We start from the raw sequence: 16393 nt of genomic DNA, 5'->3' as shown, positions 1-16393 counted from the left end.
TTTCAAAGAGTTGAGTCCCATTCAGTGACTTTTTTTTTCCAGCTTTATTGAGATATCATTGATATGTATGGAAGTTTAAGGCATACAACATGATGATTTGACACACACATATATAGTATTGCAAAATAATTACCACATCAAGGTTAGTTCATACCTCCATCCCCTCGCATAATTACCACTTGCGTCTGTGTGTGGTGATAACATTTAAGATCTACTTTTTTAACAATTTTCAAATCTATAGTATAGTACTGGTTAACTATAGTCACGATGCTGTACATCAGATCCCCACTCAGTGACTTTTTCGTCTGTGACAACCTAGGCCACACCCAGGCAAACCAGGAACCCCACGGTGTTATGCCTCACTCTCTATATCCCAGGTTCCATCCTCCAACCCATTTTTCATAAGCAAGAAAAATACTCAGAAACTAATTTCACTAGAAATTTCTTGCCAAAGGTCCACTTAAAAGGCAAAAACAAACCTAATTTTGAGGGCTTGCTACTTTTGAGTATTAATCCAAATAACTAAAAAGCATCCTTAGCAGAATTAAATATGGATGTACATAAGTTCCTAAAAACAAGCAATTTTCCTAGGTGTTGCTTTTCACCACAGATCAGCGTCATGCTGTTTAAAGAGCTCTCAAAAGCTCTGTGATAGAAGTAAAAGTAAAAGACAGCCTAGACCATTCACAGCCAAACATTCTCAAAAGTATGATCCTCTTGCACCTTTCCTCACTCACCCCAAGGTCTTGATACAAATGTAGCTGCCAAACCCCACTCCAGACCTACTGAAACACCACCTGCGGGCAGGCCTGGAAATGTGCACTCAGAGTAAGTGCCCCAGGTGATTCCTATGTGCAGCACAATACAGCTTGGAACTAGGGGCTACAGGAGTAGAAGCGGTTACCTATCTCCACCCACAGAAGTTCTACTCCAAGCCCACCCAAAGGACGTGAAGGAGTTTCTACAGGGAGGATGGGATGCTGCTTCAAGAACCAAATTTCCTACTGCCCACTGGGCGTTTCCAGCTGGGTATCCCAGAGGGGCCCTGAACCTGCCCCTCCCGTCCCCAGAGAGTTCTCGGTTCCCCGTATCACGTATCATTCATCATCCCCAGCTTGCTGCCCAGCCTGGAAGCAGACTTGCTCTCTACCTTCCATCAGCTGCCAAGTATTCCTTTTCTGTTCTGGAAGCAGCTTCCACTCCACTGCAAAAATCATCTCCCCATGCGCACGTTCTGTGTTCTCATCCCTGTTCTAAAAGCATGGTGACAGAGGACCGGCAACCTGAGTTCAAATCTTGGCTGAGCCCGTTTCCTTGTCTGCAAAATGAGGATAACAACAACAGCACTCTGAAAGGTTTTTGCGAGTGTTATATGAGCTAATGCACCCTAAATCCAAGTTAAAAGGTATTCAACTGACTTTCATATTCTTCCTCCTGCTAACTCAGGCCTCGAACATCATCTTTCACCTGACCTACTTCAAAAGCCTCATAACAGAGAGCCCTGCCACCCATCTGTCCCCACGCCAGCCTCTCCTCCACACTGCTGCCACCCAAGCTTTTCTCCAACACGCGGCTCTGATTTCATCATCTCCCTGCTTTAAAACCTTTGACAGCTATCACTGGCTTTACAGGATCAAGTCCGTACTTCTTTGCCTGGCAAGCAAGGCCTTTTGCAATCTGGCTCTCCCCTCCCTGCCACTGTACCCAAATGCCAGGCACCATCTGTTCTAGTAACAACACCCCAAACATGACTTGTATTTTCATGCCTCCCAGCCTCTGCTCAGCAGGCTCCCTTCATAGAAAGCCCCTCACTCTCTTCCCCACCTGGCAAAGTGCTAGGCATCCTCCACCTCCTCCCTGAAGCCTTCCCCAGCCCCAACTCCTCCTCCCCCTTCCTCCTCTTGCCTCCCGCTGCGCACGTGTCTCTCTAACATTTGTACTCTGCATGCACTTGTCTCCTCCGACTGACACAGAGCTGGGCTTCAAACTCAGAAGGGCACAGTGACAGCCCTCAAGAAATATTTGTTGGAAAAATTAATGCAAGACTTCCGCCACCCTTTGACAAGTGAAAACAGTTTCTAATTTGTCAAACAGTTAACACCTTCATAGTAACTTTTTACTTCTAAAACTCCTAAGGGTATTATATTCTCTGAGCTAGCTAAGACTGCTCTTAATGAAGAAAGCAAAAAAAAAGCCCTGTCAAGGTCAAATGCCTATAAATCCCATCAACTTAGAACTCACTCACTATCCCTCTAAAAATGGTATCTTGGGCTTCCCTGGTGGCGCAGTGGTTGAGAATCCGCCTGCCGATGCAGGGGACACGGGTTCGTGCCCGGGTCCGGGAGGATCCCACATGCCGCGGAGCGGCTGGGCCCGTGAGCCATGGCCGCTGAACCTGCGCGTCAGGAGCCTGTGCTCTGCAACGGGAGAGGCCACAACACTGAGAGGCCCGCATACCGAAAAAAACAAAAAAACAAAACAAAACAAAAAAGGTATCTCATCACTGTTTCCATGATGGGAGGGGCAATCACGCTCTTTGATTCCTCCTGTCTTGACTTTTGGTATGTGGAGCTGGACAATTTAAGGAGTCCTTCTTGCTTAAACAAAACATTTCAGAAAGGAAGGGATAAACAAACTGTTACTTCACGGCAGGGAAAAAAAAAAAAGTGTAAAAAAGCTCCAGTGCAGCTGAACTTGAGTGGCCTTAGGGAATCAAGGTCGTTCTCAGAGAACAGGTAGTACCTGGGCAGGGAGCAGCGTGCACCCTTGTCTTCGTGAGACCTCTTCTTCCACAAGCCATTAACAAAGCCAAATGCCCCAAGACTTAGAAACACCTGATAGAAGAAAACGTATCTTGCTTCACCCGTAAATGCCTATTTAAGCAACCTCCGAGCTGTTCCTTGACTTCTGCTGTTCAAAAGGTAGGATGTATTAATTCTCCCTTTCCATGAGTCTTTAATAGGGCACAAGCCAGTAAAGAGAGTCCTCCCCGCCTCGTGAGGATCCGGGGCCCTTCAGGGAAGCATCGATGCCTCTCCTCTGCAGGGAAGACTGCGCTCCACGTTGGCGGTGGCCATGTTCATAAATAAACCAGACGTAGGACTTGCGTGTGGCACGACAGACTTACTCCATCTAAATAAAATAAAGTTTCTTATTCTAAACTGCACTCCAGCAAAACTCTACGTAAGTCTGCGGAGCATCTCATGTTCTCACAGGCTTAGTAAATAAATGGACTTTTTAAATACTGACTTTCATTTAAACCAGAAGGTTTGTTAGCAATATCCTCATGGCAATAATAAAATACCCATTTTATTCTCTGGTTCCTTCTCCTCTATATATTACCATCTAAAAATGTCCCACTTGTTTGTTCAAAACATTTCATATAAACGTCTAATTGTTTTAATATAAGCAACTGAGAAATTATGCATAAAGGTTATCTTGAAATCACGCTCTTATCTGGACTTCTGTAACAAGTACCTTAAAGTGAGCAATTTTTAAAACCCTCAGAACAAACAGAAACTTCCATTCAATTACTGATCCAGAAAGCTGAATTTAAAAATAGGGTTAAGGGCTTCCCTGGGGGCGCAGTGGTTGAGAGTCCGCCTGCCGATGCAGGGGACATGCGTTCATGTCCGGGAAGATCCCACATGCCGCGGGAAGCTAGGCCCGTGAGCCATGGCCGCTGAGCCTGCGCGTCCCAAGCCTGTGCTCCGCAACCGGAGAGGCCACAGCAGTGAGAGGCCCGCATACCGCAAAAATATAAATAAATAAATAAATGAAAATAAATTTTTAAAAATTAAAAAAAATAAAAATTGGGTTAAGGAGCTTCCCTGGTGGCGCAGTGGTTAAGAATCTGCCTGCCAATGCAGGGGACACGGATTCAACTCCTGGTCCGGGGAAGATCCCACATGCCACGGACCAACTAAGCTCGTGCGCCACAACTACTGATCCGACGCTCTAGAGCCTGCGAGCCACAACTACTTAAGCCGGCACGCCTAGAGCCCCTGCTCCGCAACGAGAGAAGCCCCCGCTCGCCGCAACTGGAGAAAGCCCACGCAACAGCGACGAAGACCCAATGCAGCCATAAATAAATAAATAAATAAAATTTTAAAAAATAAAAATAGGGTTAAGAGGAGAAGGGAGAAAAGGACCTATTTGGGGCACCTATGAGCCAAGCACACTGCTATGTATAGCTATGTATGTCAGATGTTACAGAAAACCCGAATGAACTTTTTGGCCAGCTGAAATATTTTGTATAGGTTCCCACCTTTAGTCTTGGCACGAACCCTATGAAACAGGAATTACTATCCCATTTTACAGACAAAGCAACAGAGGTCCAGTAAACTACCCATGGTTCATCTGGCTTCAAAGATCATGCTTTTTTCACTATCTCCTATATATTTGTATTTTTTTAAAAGGTGGAGAAAAAAAGCAGTGTATATGTGTATATTTTTAGTGTACTACTATAGATACAAAGCACTTCTCTGTCCAAGGCACCTTATTATTCACAACAGGCAAGTTGTAATGTATAAAATAGTATCCCTGCCCACTAAGCAGTAAACATAAGAATATGCTGGGAACTGCCAATGATAGCTTCCGTCCATCAAAGCTACTCTATATATACCATGCTATTCTTCATTAAGACATACAAAACACCTTTAAGTTTGATTTTTCCCAGACATACAACAAGCACTTGGAAAGATATCAAGGGAAAAAACTTAAATATCAAATTAAGTTAGCAAAGTCAGTCATGATACGAACTTTTATTTACATGTCTGGGTTTCCAAGACAATGTATATATAAAATTATCACCCTGAGGGTGTATTTAGATTTATGGCTGTACTTCAAATCAGCATAAGCATTTATCAGAAAAACATTGTTAAAATTTATCGAATAGAGGTAGAATTAATGCATATTCCTAAATTAATGTATTTAGAAATAAATCTTTATAGAACAGTGTTTTACCATTATAACTCAGGTAACTTGTCATTCTTAATAAAATTCTACCACCAGAAATGTTTACCACTCAAGCCATTTTACCCAAGAGTCACATGGTTTATAGTCTTAAGATATACTGAAAACTTATACCCATTTAACCAGGCCAACTATTCAGAATACCATGGTGTTTCCAACCACAACTGGAATAAATTGAACTTGCACCCCTCCCCCACGATATACTAATAAATTTCCAAACAAACTCTAAGCCATTACTTCTTTTTTTTAAAATAAATTTATTTATTTTATTTTATTTATTTTTGGCTGCTTTGGGCCTTTGTTGCTGTGCGTGGGCGTTCTCTAGTTGCCGCGCATGGGCTTCTCTAGTTGCCGCAAGCGGGGGCTACTCTTCATTGCGGATGCGCGGGCCTCTCATTGCTGTGACTTCTCTTGTTGAGGAGCAGGGGCTCTAGGAGCACGAGCTTGAGTAGTTGTGGCACGTGGGTTCAATAGTTATGGCTTGTGGGCTCTAGAGCGCAGGCTCAGTAGTTGTGGCGGACAGGCTTAGTTGCTCCGCGGCATGTGGGATCTTCCCAGACCAGGGCGTGAACCCGTGTTCCCTGCATTGGCAGGCGGATTCTTATCCACCGCGTCACCAGGGAAGCCCCCATTACTTCTTTATATTTTAAAGAAAGTGACTTATGAATAGCTAAATTAAATTGCCTGCTCCCAAATCATAAGGAGAAAAAAGCACAGTCTAGGACCTATTCTTGCGAAAAATATTTAACCTGAATCTAAACGTCCCTTTAGATTAAAGGAAAGCCTCTAGTTTACAGAAAATACAGAGGACAAATGAACAAGGTAAACACCAACAAGAGGAAACAAATTCAGATATGGTACATCCCACAAGTTCTCTGCTGAAAGTCAGCAGAGGGAGGGAGGAGGTGGTAAGATAGCATTTTTCTATATTTAAAAAAACTACAGGGACAAAAGCAACAACCCACAGTGCAATGTGTATGTAACCCTTGACTGAATCTGGTTCCAAAAACCAGAAATGGTGACAAATGATATTTGGAGGACAATTAGATAACAGTAAGAAACTACTGTTAATTTTATTAAAAGTGATGAGGTAGGTGGTGATTTTTGTCCTTAAGTCCTTAGTTAGAAATGCATACTAAAATTTGTCAGGTGAAATTATATGATGCCTGGGATTTGCTTTAAAATATTTCGGCAAATTAACCCAACATTGTCTTTTCCCTAAAAGATGCTCTGCAAAAAAAGTTTCTACAATTCAATGCACTTGGGAAATACTAACTCCTCTGTTTCCCTTCAAGGAGACTGAGAATGAACATTAGAAATAAGGATGCTCAAAAGTCCTGCAGTTAAAAACAAAAACACCTGTTTTACTTTTGTTAACCGGGATCTTCTCGCTTATTTGAACATAAAACCTTGCTTCCCTGCATAATGTCTATTAATTTCCTGAGAGTCCATTTCCATAGAACTCACTTTGGGAACTGCTGCCTTATCTAGATAAACCACCCTGAAGTAAGGTTCTCTTAAGTCACGTGCAAGTTTCAAGAATCCTGAATAATCAAATATTCACAACTGCATCTATTTGCAAGTTAGGAGCCGCTCACCTTTTCTGTCTTTTGAGTCGATAAATTATTATATTTACTCTTTAAGTTAACATGCTTTATGTCATACTCTTTCTGTAATATGAAATTGCCACTGGAAAATTTCCCTCAAATGGACTTAAATTTTATTTATTCACATCCACTTTCTTGGAAATCTACAATGGAATAGATTTCAAATTCTTAAATTTCAAACCACACCTAGTTTTCACTTTCAAAAGTATCTTGAGATATTTCAAAGGGTCCCTCCCCAAACCCTCTCCAGAGACTCCTCAAAATAAGTAACTGGCTTCACAGAAAAAAAAAAAACACAAAACAAAACAAAACATAACCTCAAATCAAAACTCTTTCACAGTCCTTCAGGTGGTACTTAAGGGTCCCTAATAACTTACCTCAAAGACCCCCCAGATTTCCATCTTTATACACCAGAAGTGGTCCCATTCTTATAAACGGATCCTATGGGTACTTGAACAACTAAATCCCAAGACAAATTCACCTTACCACAAATTCTACTTACTCCACGGCTAAAAGTTTTATAGCAAGCTTTGAGTTATATGTAGTTCATTTGAGAAAAACTGTGTCCTATTCCCCAATACTTTTAAAAAATCCTTTGGAAATTCACTTAAAAGAACACAAAAATGGCTAACAAAGAAATCTAAGCTAGAAGTCACTACTACAAGGAAAGAATCAAATTTGATGTCTCCCTGGCATCTAGGAAGTAATTTACAACATTCAAAACCCTTTCATAGGGCTTCCCTGGTGGCACAGTGGTTGAGAATCCGCCTGCCAATGCAGGGGACACGGGTTCGTGCCCCGGTCCGGGAAGATCCCACATGCCGCGGAGCGGCTGGGCCCGTGAGCCATGGCCGCTGAGCCTGTGCGTCCGGAGCCTGTGCTCCGCAACGGGAGAGGCCACAACAGTGAGAGGCCCGCGTACCACAAAAAAAAAAAAAAAAAAAAAAAAAAAAAAAACCCCTTTCATATACATTCTGTCATCTGACCCTCAAAACCCTGGAGAGACGCCTGTTTTCCATCATAACATATATCTAACATGGCTCAATTTGAAAGCTGACAACCTGTCAACCCTCAATTATCCTTACCATGGAGAGAACGTCGGCATAAATAATTTGATTCAGCTGAGCAGTGTAGTGTCCCTCACCTCCTGTCTCTCAGTGGGGATGCTCAGGCCAGTCCCTACCACAGGGACTATCACACATGATTTTGCTTAGGGGTACTTGCAGACAGCTGTCTATAGGCATTTAGACCTTCATACATATCATCCTCCAGGCCTTTCCTATTATTCCACAAGGAGAGTAGACTCTCCTTTGAACTCACCACCTGCCTAGGATGGTCCAGTATATATATATATATATATATATATATATATATATATTTTTTTTTTTTTTTTTTTTTTTTTTTTTTTGAGGTACGCGGGCCTCTCACTGCTGTGGCCTCTCCCGTTGCGGAGCACAGGCTCCGGACGCGCAGGCTCAGCGGCCATGGCTCACGGGCCCAGCCGCTCCGCGGCCTGTGGGATCCTCCCGGACCGGGGCACGAACCCGTGTCCCCTGCAGCTGCAGGCAGACTCTCAACCACTGTGCCAACAGGGAAGCCCCGGTCCAGTAATATTTTTGTAGCATCATCCCATGGAGCTTTCCATTTTCATCCACGCCAGTGTTCCCGCATAAAAGAAGGACAATGTGTAACTGCACGCAACACATATGAGGGCAGATAAAACTGCTTTGGAATAAAGTGACCCTGGTTTGGATCCTGGATCTTCCTGTCTTGGCCATGTGTGCTCCTTGCTCTCAGATCCCTCACATTTACGTGGCGCTCTCTACTTCCTAAGGTTGTCAAGGGCTGGAGGAGAGAGACCCTCCCCATGGTAAACAGCATAGAGCAGTGTTTAACAACTGCGGGTTGTCTGCCTGCCTCCCTTTCTCCCAGAAGGGGAAACAAGCAATTTTTAAAGATGACTAAGGCAAGCCAGACCCAACCATCAAGCGGCCTACAACCCATAGGTAAAGCAAGCAGGCAAATGACTTTTTAATAAAAGACAAAAAGAGAAAAACATTACAATCAATGTACAAGCAATGTGCTGGGGGGATTAAATAGAAGGAACCATTTAGAGGCAGAAGAGAGAAATCAGAAAAATGTGAATGAGAAAGCAATATATTTACTTAAGCTAGGCCTTGAAGGACAATGAAAATCTCAGTGGTGGGGGGAAGGGGAGGACAGCCTCCTCAGAGGCAAAATTGAAACGAAGTAGGACAGTTACAGTCTCAGTGGCAGAGAAACATGGAGGACAAGTGGGTGTAGTAAAGAAAGTTCCAAATCAAACCATAGAGAATCTTGAAACCTATGAATAAAAGGGGAACAGCCAGGGCTCTTATCTGTCCTTGCATGAGCTACGGTGTTTTCAGTTGCAAGTAACAAAAACTAGATGACAATAAGGGACAATAGGTGACTTAAACTGGGGTCTCAAAACCTTTTGATCATGCAGCCCCAACAGTAAAAACATTAAACATGTACCCCAATAATTTACACATAATTAAAACACTAGTTATAAATTACATGTGTATACTAATGTAGTATATACATTATAAAACATCCATCAAAAACTCTTTAAAGACTGAGAATGATCCAAACAGCATTCTTAGGTTTATTTGCATTTATTAATACACATCCACACACAATTTTGGTGCCAACTCATTAAATTTGATTTAAAAGGCATTTCCTAATCTCAAATAAGACATGTTCTTATCCCTGTAGATTTACATCATTACCATTCAACTTTCTTTGCAAGAATCTTTTGAAACCACTTGCCTATTTTGTTGTAGTCAGTCTACTTAAAACTAGATGATATAACCCATAAATCCATTTACATGGATAGAGTTCACCAAAGACAAGAATAAGAATGAGGGTACCACTGTCAATTCCACCAGGTTGTAAAATGCCTCCTCTTCCCTCAGGCGACCATCTATAACCTAACTGACAAGAAGACTTTCAGATATACCAACCAGTGTCAACTCATCTATTAAATATTAGTAAAGCTTATTTTTTTTCTAGATAAACTTTTAATATTTTTTCTTCCGATATTGGATGGTCTGGCACACTCCACTTTGGAGATCACTGTCTCCAACAATAATTTTAAAAAATGTTCCCACATAAGAAGTTCTGAGTCACAGTGGTTTTAGGGTTGGTTAATTCAGCAGCTAAAAAAAGTCCCTGTGGTCTTAGGTGCCTTCCGTCTTTGTACTCTGTGATTTTCAATGTGTCAACCTGTTTCATTGTGCTGACAATCTTAGGTTCTCAATATGGTGAGACCCAATAGTTGGTCAAACACTTAATCATTAACCAGTCACTAGCAACAGGTATGGTATTACTAAGGCTGAGTTGGCTTAATCAAGATGCACTCTCTGGGACCAGAGGTACACCCAACTTATTACCCTGCAACACATGGGCAGTGGAAAACTAATCAAAAGCAGGATTATGTTATCAAGCAATGTGGTAAATTCTTAGAGCAATAGGCTCCTGCTATGAATCATGTAACAACCAGAGCATGAGTGAGCCTAGACCCAGGCAGAAAAGCCACCCTGCTGAACCCAGCTCCAATTTCTGAATCCCAAGCAAATAAAGGGTTGTTGGTTTAAGCCACAAGAAGGAAGGGAGGACCAGGATGGGGAATGCTGTGGTATGGGCAAGAAACTATACCTGCCACAGCACTCTACACATGTAGGACAGTGGGTGAAGAAAGAACAATGCTGTTTCATTTCCACAGAATTTTTAAAATCTAGTTCAGAGTCAGCAAGCACTCAATAAACATTAAGAATCGATGTTACTAATCCCAAGTAATTTAGTTTAAAGCATGGCAGATAGAGGGGAGTATAATGGGTTACATGGGAATAATGACCAACTTCTGAGTTTTTTGCAGTAATTCAATACCCTGTTACACAGCAATTCAAATCCCCACAGAGTGTGGAAAAGTCTACTACTCTCAAGACTACAGGGTATATATCACAGGAGCATTAAAAATGTTCACATTCTTTGGCATACTGGTATGTTGTTATGACCATCAATACCACTTTTGGAAACATATCCTGCATTAGACAGCGAGCTCTTTTTGTTTACCCAGCTCCCTCTCTCTTCCATTAATAAGAACCCCCTTCTTTGTAGGATACTTTGTCTCCCCACAGTCCCATCTTGTGGGTCTCATGGGGACTGCCAACCGTAACTCTCCTTTGGCTGGCATCAGGCCAGTCTGGGTTCTCTCCAGGGTTTTCTCAAATTGGAACTAAGAACAAAGAGTCAGTTTCTCGATGATGAGAGGTTCTAAAGGTACCAACAGCCAGGTACCCCTGTGTGCTAGGCCCTATGATTTTTTAATTTATTTTTTATTGGGCCCTGTGATTTAATGATGAGTAAATCACATCTGAGCCAAAGGGCTCTGATAGCCTGAGAGATATTTCTTTCCAAAACATCTAAATGTCAAAATGGGCTGGTTAAAATAAATTATAGTACTGTATGTAATGGATTTACTAAACAGCCGTTAAGACAGTGCCAAAGAAGAATGTACTGATATGACAGGAGAAAAAACACAACACGTAAGTATATACTGTACTCTAAACTGTGCAGATACATTACATGCACGCTTGTGTGTCGAATCTTTTACATATTTCTTCAAAAGCACATGTAATAGAAGATCCCATTTTTGCATGAGCATATATGCATGAAAAGGTCACAGCCAAGTGTTTCTTAGAGACTTCCCCAACTCCGACCCCAACACACAGAGGTAATAAACCTCTGTTCTGGGTGTGGCAGGGAGGGTGGTGAGTGGTGAGTCACCGTGGTTCTGGGCTGTACGGCTGAACATCCTGGGTTCACATCTATATAGCTGCGACTGGAAGATTTTTACTAATAAATTCCCTCATGGTAGTGGCAAAATCTGTGCTAAAATTCAGGGACTATGCCATCCCTCTGCAACACTTTTCTTGTCCTTGACATTCCTACCTATGTGACTCTTCTTTCCAGAATATTCTCCTTGATCACACACACCTGCAGGAGCCCCTAAAGACGACATCTACCCTAGAAGGTCATCCCTCATCAGTAACACAGCCAACCCAAACCAGAACCCCTTGGACACTGCACAAGATAACGTCTCCTGATAGCCTTCTTTATCAAAAGTCCTCCCCTAACCTTCAAAATCCATTCTCCTCATAATAAAAAACCAGAAGCCATTCTTCTGCTTTGCTGCTCTTGTCCCCTTCTGTTACACTGATAACCAAGTCTCCCAACTTCATTAGCAAATACTGCTTCATAACACTGTCTCTCCACGCACACCTGAAAATGGCAGCCTTTTAATTTTAGTCAGCCAATCAGAACTCATTGATGCATCCTCTTCCTGAGGTTTAAACCCCATTGCTTAATATTTTAAAAAGATGGTCTTCTGAGAACAAGTTTAAAGAGCTGAAGATGAACAGGTTGCTCAGACATAAAAGAGCCTATAGCTTAGCACATAATTTTATTTTAGAACCTTTTAAAGAAAATCCATACCAGCTTCCAGATGAGTGTCAAGTTGCACTCAGCGCTCTTAAATAGGCAAGCAGGACACAGTACAAACATTTAGAGTCACAGTGAAAATGGGTCACCTGCAGCCTACTACTTCTTTACCGTTAAGCCAATAGCATAAGGGAAGAATTTATTTAGCACAGAAAGTGCTGCAAAATCAGACTTACCCAGACATCAGTAGAAAGAGCCCAAGAAGGATGTCACAAAAAATGGGACATTTATCCAGGCTTTGTAATTCAGCTGAGAGATACCAAGAAGAAAGGCAAATGATATGTTCATTACTTATTTTAAAAAAGATGTACAGATTTGAGAAGTGATTTCCTTAAGAATGCTGTCTGGGTTGCTAGTCCAGATTATAAATCGCACTAGACCCTGAAGTCTACTTAATAAAAAAGAAGTTGAAAATAAACAAATGATTAGTTTGAGGTATGTGAATTTCTGAAACTCTCTTGGGAAAAAAGTTTTATTACCATTATTACTGAACTGTTTTTAATCTCTGACATCAAAGCATAGATGTTAACCCTGGGGTTCTGAAACCCGAATAACCCATAAATGAAATGCCACATATTAACATTAGTCTGTTTGTCAAGTTTTAGCCAATTCACTTGTGACTCCATGAACTTCATACATATCATATCCTAGGAACTAAAACAAATCTCTCCCTAGCAATACATGTATTTCTTCTGCTTTATTTTGCTTTTGTAAACTTTACTCCCGTGACTTACAAGTTAAACTTTTCATCAGAAAGATAAAAAATAAAGCCATCTGTCTGACCATGAGACTCACAGCCTACCTGTAACCCAACCCAGACAAAAACCTTTACAATTGGGTTAGAAATGTCTAATGGAAACATCGACATAACATGAACCTCCAGCTATGCTGGCAGGCATCATTATAATATGGATTACAGTTCTAGCAACCCAGGGATACTGATTTTAATGTCCCTGGGAGACAAAGAATTAATCAGCAACTCAGAGGGGGGTGTTGCCTAAAAATGAACAATTTAATCGAGAAAATTCCATTGTCTTTAGATTTGTGCCCTCAATCACCCACTAGCAAAAACCCACTCTGGCACCAAATAAATTGTGTGTGGTTAAAGAGACAAAATGTTCTTTTCTACAGGCTGTTATGGGAAGCAGAAAAAGGCTGACTATGAATCAGTTATGCTTTAGTTCCACGATGGACATAAATTATGATAATTTAGACATTCTGGTGGTTAAACCAAAAAAGCAGGAAAACCATGGCTCCCAAGTCCCAGTAAAAGTTAAGTTTGTGGTATCACAGCTGAAAGACAGGATCATAAAAAGTGACCTTACATTTATTTCTGGACTTTCCTGCCTCCACTAAAATCGATGACACTATTTCCCATCTCTTATTGTCAAATCACAACAATCCGGAAGCCTGGACCGAATTCACTTGGCAGGTAACAGGAGCAACCCTAAGAGGAAGTCCTGAAGGATGTCAGATACCATATTTCCTTCACTCCCACATACCACCAGGATATATTTACGATGAGTTCTGACTGACACCCACCAACCATTCTGGCTGACACAGATTTTGCAAAAACTGGCATACTTCAGGGAAGGAAGGTCCTTTGTGAGATCTTCAGTAGCTTAGATGAGTAAAACATTCAGACTACCACTATAATGAACATCTCTCGGTGGCTCATAAATTCTTTCATTCCCAGCAATCAAAAAGCAGCTGTTAAAATCCTGGAATCTTCCTAGTAGCAGATCTTAAATACCTCCAAGCTGGCCAGGGAAGCTTCCCAAAGGCTTTCTTCTCCTTCCCCTCCCCCATCCCAGGAGTGCCAGGCTGGCAGGAATAACGATGACCCAGGAAGGAAAGAAAAAAAGGGGGGGAGAGAAAGAGAGAGTAGCGGATCTGCTGAAAGCAGAGAACCAGACTCCCTTCATTTCCACTACGCAGAAATACCAACTCTCTGTACCAACTCACCAGGTTTCTCCTTTCCTCTCCTATCCCCACCCCCCTCCAAACACATTAACTTCTGCAGTCTGATGGTGTGGCATTTGCAGTTAACGACCTCAGCAGTCCTAAGGCCATTTCTCACAGATTTTTAACCAGTCACTTCCTTTCCATGCCAGAGTTCGAGGCCTATCCCACGGGAAGATTTAGCTTCCTTTTACCTTGTAACCCGCCCAGACGGCGATGCTCCTAAGGTCAAGTTCAAGATGAAGGTGCCCTCCTAACCTCCCGGAGTTGACTCAGGCAGGGAACAGCGCTACCGAGACGAGTCCCATCCCCCGAGACAAGGGGATCTGGGGCTGCCAACAGTGGGCTGGAGGGGGTTGGAAGGGGTAGACTGTCGCCGAGCCCGGCGTCCTCCGAAGCCCTGGCCGCGGCGCCGTATTTCTACCTGGCCACCGCCGCATTTCCTCCCGGAGCCTTACACAATAAGTGAAGTAAGTTTTGAGAACGCCGGTCCAGAGACATTTCTGTCTGCAAACTCGGCACACAATGCCTTGGGGCTTCCTTCCTCGCCAGCCGTTCCGGAAAGCTGCCGCGCCAAAGCGGGGAGCCCATCACACCCACAGCGCTGCGCGCCCGCACCCCAAAGTCCGGAAGGAAGAACGTGAGCCCTGACATAAGTCCCCCCAAAGAAGTGAGCACTCTTCAGTCTCCAAGAACGGGGAAGGATACACAATCTTGAAACAATTCTCACTCTCCCTCAAGGTCTAATCCTAGCTCACCTCCCCACCCCCCAAAAAACAACGTGGATATACTCATCGCAGTGTTCTTGGAAGCGAAGCAATACTTTCAGCCCAGAGTGGGGCAATATGACTCCCTCCGAGGCTTAAGTTCACCCGTCAACTTCGCGACCCACGCTCACCTACCCTCCGGGGGCGCCCTGGACCCCACGGTGCCAGGCGCGCTTCTTCCTCGCCTCCCCCAACCCCAGGTACCAGGCGCAGCCCAGGCCCTTGCCAAGCCCGAAAGCTACAGAGGAGGCGGGAAAGGGGGCGCGGAGACGCGCCGGGTGGAGGTGGTCCAGAAATTCGAGCGTGCCCCCGCGCGTTGCCGGCGCCCCCGAACCCTAGCTCCGCCCGGGGCCGGCTCGGTCCGGCGCTGAGCTGAGGCGATGGGAAGGCACCGATTCTCCAGAGCCGCCAGGACCGAGGCCCGAGGCGCCCAACAAGTTCGTGCGTATCCCCGGAGAGCTCCCGGGTGTGCCCAGCGAAGGGGGGGCAGGGAGGCTCCAGAAACTTTCCCACATGCCTTTCCACTCTCCCATCACCCTCTCCTCCTCCCGAGACCCCTGCTCCCCTGCACCGCAGCAGCTGGCGCTGCCCGGGACGCGCGGAGGCCGGCGGCGGAGCCAGGGCGGCGGGAGTTACCTACCGGGAAAGTTTCCAGCTCCTCGGTGCGGTTCCCCACCGCTAGAGCCGGGCCTCGGGGCGCGGCCAGCTCTGCGCTCCGCGGCTGCCTCTCCGCCAGCTCCCAAGGCGGCCGCTGCTCCCGCAGCTGCCACAGCTCAGGCTGCGCTCCGGCCCGTCCCCCCGCCTTGCAAGGCCCACACCCGGGCCTCATTGGCAGCGCGAATCCCCGCCCTTGCGCGTGTTCCCGAAGGCACCTTCCTCTCGCGCGCCCGCCCGGGCCGCGCCTCCCGCGCCCCTCCCCGCCCAGGCTTGCGGCGGCTCCCGGGACCCATTGGGGCCCGGCGCGCGAACTTTCTGTGGGGTCCCCAGCTTCCCCCTGGGGGGCTAGTCCCCCGAGGCTGCGCTTGGGTCCCTGAAGGATTGGACCCAAGATGGGCGATAGTCCATCTTTTTTTCAACCTCTAAAAAAATCAGTGAAGTGGCCTGACCTCCCCTCCTTGCTGCATTTTGAAAACAGCCGAGGAGGACATATGGGAGCAATTAACCAAGATGAAGTTTTGGTGGATGCTTTAGGGTGACTTGTGTGGCTTTCTTGAATTTTCTCTGCCTCACTTAACTACACACACACTCACTCACTTTCTGGGGCAAGAATGAGCTAAGGCAGATGTGAGGTGTAAAGGGCACCTCGCCTGCTGTGTCGTTTTCTTTCCCGAACGCGAATTAGGGAGGTTTGGGGACCGGTGATTGCTTCGAGCGTCCCCGGGGCCGGGTCCCAGCAGCCTCCTCAAGCCGCCCGGGGCTGGCCCTGTGTTGTCTGTGCTACATCTTTGGAGGACAAACGTCATGCTTGCATCGGCGGGAGGAAGGAGGTATGGAGGTAGAAGAAACACAAAGATGCTATTATTGTTTCGGTCGGTAGCA

The 16393-nt window shown here is 44.6% G+C and overlaps 1 protein-coding gene across 6 annotated transcripts in view; it reads right to left on the bottom strand.

The window, feature by feature from the left end:
* TANC1 (tetratricopeptide repeat, ankyrin repeat and coiled-coil containing 1) overlaps positions 1-15692 on the bottom strand; it is a 234614-nt gene extending 218922 nt beyond the window's left edge. For 3 of the 6 annotated variants that reach the window (XM_059051808.2, XM_067026098.1, XM_067026103.1), the window contains exon 1: positions 15495-15692. The gene's annotated coding sequence lies outside the window, so the exon portion shown is untranslated. The remainder of the gene's footprint in view (positions 1-15494) is intronic. The other 3 variants (XM_059051811.2, XM_059051812.2, XM_067026101.1) reach the window with 2 other exon arrangements.
* Between the last annotated feature and the right edge of the window lie 701 nt (positions 15693-16393).

This window comes from Kogia breviceps, chromosome 2 (genome assembly GCF_026419965.1).
Source record: "Kogia breviceps isolate mKogBre1 chromosome 2, mKogBre1 haplotype 1, whole genome shotgun sequence".
Taxonomy (NCBI): Eukaryota; Metazoa; Chordata; class Mammalia; order Artiodactyla; family Physeteridae; genus Kogia; species Kogia breviceps.
Note: the sequence above shows the minus strand (reverse complement) of the source record. Positions and strands in the feature narration are given on the sequence as shown.